This window comes from Vulpes vulpes, chromosome 4 (assembly GCF_048418805.1).
Source record: "Vulpes vulpes isolate BD-2025 chromosome 4, VulVul3, whole genome shotgun sequence".
Classification (NCBI taxonomy): domain Eukaryota; kingdom Metazoa; phylum Chordata; class Mammalia; order Carnivora; family Canidae; genus Vulpes; species Vulpes vulpes.
In genome coordinates this window covers 118,274,961-118,280,995 of record NC_132783.1, presented here as the reverse complement: position 1 = coordinate 118,280,995, position 6,035 = coordinate 118,274,961, and positions in this window count along the sequence as shown.

Below are 6,035 nucleotides of genomic sequence, written 5' to 3'. Positions count from 1 at the left end.
TTCTGGACACAAGTGCTACCCATGCCACCATCTGCTTCATGACTGTGGCCAAATCCTGACTCCTCTGCGCACCCCAGTTGGACCATCTGCAGCTGAAGTGTTGGGGCGTTGGGTGGTCGCCGGTCCCCGACATCCTGCCTCTGCTGTCTCTTTCTGAGCCCATGGTGGACACCGCTCATCAGTCAGGGCATCCTTTCTTGAAGACATCAGAGGCACCTTCAGAATCCTTCTCCACACCAAGTGCTGGATAGCTACCGTTCATAATCCAGAGCTGAAACCCATTCACCACTTGTGGATTGGACAAATCCTACAAACCCTTGCATCCCTAAAGACAAAAGTCAGTCAAGCTTTGAGTCAGGCTCCTCATTCTTTGAGGGCCTAACCTTGGCTCCAGGCTATTGCCTGAACCAATCCAGGCATTGCATGAAGGTCCAGCCCGTCTCAGAGGCTTGGGACAAGCAAGGAATAGCAGGGACTCACCGGACTCACCATAATGCTATTTAACCTCCCGACGTGCTTGGAAGGTGGCCGGTGTCATTGACCCATTCTAAGACGAGAAGACTGAGGCTCAGTCACCCCGGGGTTGTAGCTCTAATCTGTCTGCTTTTGAGTTTGTGTTCTTAGCTGATGCAGTGCGTGTGATTTGAACACACACACACACACACACACACACACACACCAGGGGTGGGGGAGCAGGAGGAGACCGTAATAAATAAATCCAGTCTTCTCCTTTCACCTTGGGTCACTTTTCACAAAGACAGACCTAGAGGGTTTCCACTAAGCCCCTGGGCTCCTCCTCTCCTCTCCTCCTCCTCCTCCCCACCTGCATCTGTCACACCTCATCCGGGAGGCCCTCTCCTCTCCCATTTTACAGCTGAGGAAAGCCGAGGCCGAGAGGCTTGCAGGAGATCCCCAGGAGGAAGCTGGACACCGCCAACCCCGCGGGCCCAGGGTGTAGACTCAAACCCTCCCTCTGCCCCCTGTGGTCATGGAGGGAGTGGGGAGGAGGGAGAGGGCTGGATGCCACCGGGTTTCTGGTCAACCACGTGGCCTCTGACTCCAGGCAAGGTACTTTCCAGGGCGCTTGAGGTTGCCCCCCCTTCCCCGCTGGAGCGGTCACCGTGGCACCGCGCTGACCTCTGTGGAGGGCGCTGGAGGCCGAAGAGGACTCTCGCGTCCCGGGGACGTGGCAGCTCCGTGTCCTCACGGTCCAGTTTTCCCAGGAATCCCTTAGATGCTAAGATGGGGATTCCTGGAAATACTGTTCTTGAGGTCATGGTTTAGCAGCGGGACTCACCTCCCCGCCCCACCCAGACCTGGCCCCCCGGGACCTCAGTGCACCCTCGGGAGGAGGCCGAGCAGGAGGCCGGGCGCTGGAGGTAAGGGGGCTCACGCACGTTCTGGACGGTGAGGTGCTGCTTCTCCCCGCTTCGTCCATTCCGTAGCGTTCCTCGGAGGCCACCTCACCACGGCTGTAGTCTTGGGAAATCTGCCTGGTGAGGACTGATGGAACCAGGTCACCATAAAGTCTGAGCCTCTGCCCCACTTCCCAGCACGCCCTGCAGTGGGGGCCGCGATGGGGTGTCCACGTTATGGATAAACGCACATGAGTTTTTAAGTTTATTAAATCACTTAGGAAAACCAAGAACCTTAAGTCTTAGTTCGACTTGCAATGCAACCACAGAAAAATGAAAACTTTTTTTCATCCAGAAGACAAAAAAAGCTCAGCGCGCCCTCTTGTGGTGACACCTGCCTCTATTTACCTCCAGAAGCACGGGGGTGCTCTGACACACACACCCGACACATGCCCCGACATTCCTTTTGCCCCAGTCACATTGCACCAGTGAGCACATCAGCCTGCCCATCATCTCATTACCTATGATCCTCCGTCACTTAGAGACCAGTCCTACTCCTACAGCCTGGCTTCGGCCTCAAAGCTCTCCGTGCTGGGTGAGGCTGAGAGGTGAAGTGACCAGCCCAAGGTCACCCAGGCAGCCAAACCCAGAGCTGGAATTGATTCCAAGTTCAGTGGCCTGTGGCAATTCCTTAGCCACAAGCAAAAGCTACAAAAAGAAAAAAGAAAAAGATAACTCTGTCTAAAGAGACAAAGGAAATGCTAATGACCCAATGCCACAGACCCAAGGTGGTCCTGGTGCTGCACTAGAACTTTCTGCAAACTCCTTCTAGTGCTTTCCAAGGAGTCGGTAGGGAGAGTAGGTGCCGTGGCCCCAGAATCCTCACCAGTGTGTCTGGTCCCCATACTCCCAGGGACCAGATGGCTCTCACATGTGGTTCTGGCTGTCTTCCTAGCGGACCATCTTGAAGACATTTATGCAGTATGCGAGCCCTTCCCCCTCCTCCACAGACTGGAGTCGGCCTGACAGTAGAGAGAGCTGACTTGCTCCTAATAAATGATAATAATAATGTCAGTGAAAATGATAATAATAATAGCATCCATTCATTGACTGTTTACAACTAGCAAGACACTGTGCTAGACAATTCCCAGGCATTGTCCCATTCAGTCCCCACTACAACCCAGTGAGGTAGGTTCCATCGTTTACTCCATTTCACAGATGAGGAAGCCAAGGCTCAGAGAGGTTAAGAGACTTGCCTAAGGTCACCCACCTAATAACAAGCTGGGATCACATCAAGTCTGTGTTTATGCTTTTCACCTGCCCTTGCCCCCTCTGTCCCGTTGGCCTGGCCTATCTGGCAGGGCAGTCTCCCTGGGGCTCTGGGGCTGGGGGGGAGAGGGTTAATCAATCCTTCAGTGAGACCCAAGTGGTCCGACCTGTGCCTGTGGTTCTAATAAAGCACTAGACCTTTGCCTTGTGTCCTGTTTCTTCCTGGGAACACAGGGAAAGGGGAGGAGGAGAAGGCAGGGGAAGAACCTGACAGCCTGTTTTAGTTTGGGCTGTCGTAGCAAAGAACCACGACGCGGGGAGGGGCTTCAACAAGAGAATTTTATTTTCTCCCAGTTCTGGAGGCCAAAAGTCTAAAATCAAGGTGTCTGAAAGGTTGGTTTCTTCCAAGGCCTCTCTGGCTTGTAGACGGCTGTGTTCCCCGGGTGTCCTAATTCTGTCTTCTGAGCCAGCCAGTCCTATTGGGTTAGGGACCACCCAATGACCTCGGGTAACCTTGATTACCTCTGTAAAGACTCTCTCTCTAGTACAACCACATTCTGAGTTACTGGTGGGAAGCGGTTAGTATTTCCACATGAATTGGGTGGCGGTGGACACAATTCAGCCCAGAATACAAGCCCAGCTGAGAAAAATCCCCAAGTGCTTTCACTTTGCCAGCCATTTCTAGAGGCCACCGATAGACACCAGTCAGGACCCACATCGGAGCAGTCAGAAGCCCCAAGAAGCTTCCGTGCTATGTCTAGGAACACCCGGCTCTGGCAGGTTAGAGAAGGAAAGAGTCCCACGGGGCAAGATCCACTGGGGTGGGACCGAGGCACGAGCCGAGGGGCCTAGCCACATGGCGACCTCTCCCCTTCAGTCCCAAAGGTGTGACTGACCAGATCAAACAGGAAATCACACCTCACATAGGTGTTAGGGTTCAGAGCAACTCTGGACTTTAACTGTACTGTAGGCACCATTGGCCAACACTTGGGGTCATTTTAAATACAATCACTTCCCCTTTAGCATGATCCTCCAAGCTCTGCTACATTTTGAGGGGGAAAAAATCCAACAACCTGACAAACAGCCACTTACATCTGACAATTCCCAGATGCACAAGGCCTCCCCACGTCTCTCCTTTGCAGCCCAGGGCAGGCCGGGAGGAACCTCTGCCAGCCTGCACCCGCCTCCTGAGGAGCCACGGGGAGAGGGTGGAGGAGACAGGCCAAGGGCAAGACCTGTGGCTGTGTGCGCTGTGTGAGACACTCCTCCCGTCCCTATGATACACTCCCACCCCCAGTTTGTTGGGTTTTGAAACAGGACCCAGTCAGAAGCTCGTTGGCCTTGTCCTTGCTGTGGTTCCTTCTAGAACTCCCAGTGCACACCCCAGGGAACTTATCGCCAGCTAAGCTGGGCCTTCCTGACAGGATTCCACACTGTGGATTGGGGGTGGACGGGAGTAACAGCAAATATGTAACCGAAGGAGGACCCGCTTTATTCACCTCTGTGCAACTCTCCTGCCTTCACTGGGCCGGACGGGCACCGGGGCTGGGGCTGCAGCAGCCAACAAGGCAACCAGAGGACCCCGTGGTGTGAGGACAGACTCCATCACACACACATAAACGTGAGCTCGGGCGCTTCCCTTGCAGAAGTTCAGCACTGAGACCATTTCTGAACACAGCCCTAAGGTAGCAGCAGTTTTCAACACATCCCTAAATGCCACAGGCCTCCGTCCTGTGGAGAGGAGGAAGTGGCGCCCCTGGTGACAAGTCCAGTGACATATCTCAAGAACTAGAGGCCCAGGCTCTTCCGGTAGGAGAGTCTACACCTCCTCTGACTGCAGGGGAAGCCTGGCCCCGGTGCCTCCCTGAGGAGTGGCTGAGGGGGCACGACTGGGGCAAGAGGAAGAGGGTGCCCTCTTGTGGTCCACCCTGGGAAGACAGCCCTGCTTGCTTCGAAGGACTTCCTGTTATTACTTTTATCGATGACCATTAGCAGACACATTTATGTAGAGTTTTGCATTTCAAAATGCACTTTCCATCACATGACCTCATTTGTTCCTTGCTATGAAGTGCAGATTGTCATTTACTTTTACAGAGGCCCAAAGAGTTTAAGCAATACTCATTAAAATAGTACTACTACTACTACTATTACTAACAATAATAACATCTGATTTATTGAGCCTTTACTCTGTGCCTGGCCCTGTGAATTTGTTTTATACACATTATCTCATTTGTGAGATTTGTGGTGGTCCTTACAGTACAGATAGAGAATGTGTTCCAGGCACTAGACATGGGTCCCATAACTGGTAAACAGCTCGGTCAGGAAACAAACCTGGGAAAATCTACTTGGGATGATCTAGCACCTGCTCCAGCCAGGCCAACCATTTCTTACATAAACCTGGAGAGGGGGGTATCCAATGAGGTCTTCCAGCTCCCAGAAGATTCCCCAGCTGCCTCAGGTGGGAAGAAGGTCCTGGGAGACTTCACCCATCAGGATTGACCCTGCTACAGACCCCAACATGCCATTGGCTCCAAGAGCATGCTGTTGGCCTTGAAGCCAAGAGTCCCTCTCGAGGCACCCTCTTCTGCCTTCTAGTGTGCCCTGAGGAAACTCGCACCCTTGGCTCAGCTGAGAGATTTTACAACCTGCTTCAAGGAGAGAGGTTCCCTGACTCCCTGAGAGCTGCTTCTCTCAAGTGGGGACAGCAAAGAGTCACCTGGAAATTGCTGCAGGATGTGATCTGATGATCAAGACAAAGGAAGTGAAATGGAATGCTCTGGTCCCTAACAAAAGGGCTTGAAAGAAAGCTGCTGACCCTGAGGAAGCCTGAGGGAGCCCAGAGGAGGACAATTGGGTCTGCAGGGGATCACACACCCCAGCAGTCCTGCGATCCTCACTGGCAACCTGTACAGGCCAAGGTCATTGCTGTGAAGAGGGGACCCAGGCCTGTTCCCGTGTTTCAGATCCAGACAGCCTCTCCCAGGGTCATGGGAGAAGTCACAGAGGACACGAACTTGTGGAATATGGGGGTGGCACTCAAGTGGCTCACCCTGGGACACATAGGGGCAATTGGCCTCCAACATGTGGGAGGCTGGAAGGAACCACAGTGACATTAATTTAGAGACTCTCCTCTCTGACCCAAGCAATTGACCACTCCTACATCCCAAAACTATGTGTTTTCTTGGCCTGCTCATCCAAGAACAATTTCTGGCAAAGGGGTATGCACGTCTGCTTGCATACCTCCGGCGACAAGAACCTCACCAGTCAGCCCTATGTCCTTAGTCAGCCTGGTTGTCAGGAGGGCCTTTCCCTGTTGGGGAAAAATGCTTATTTCTCCAAGTTTCTCCACTGCCTACAGAGATTTATAAACAATGGAGCTGGCTTCCTTGGGCTTTTGTCCTATAGACTAAA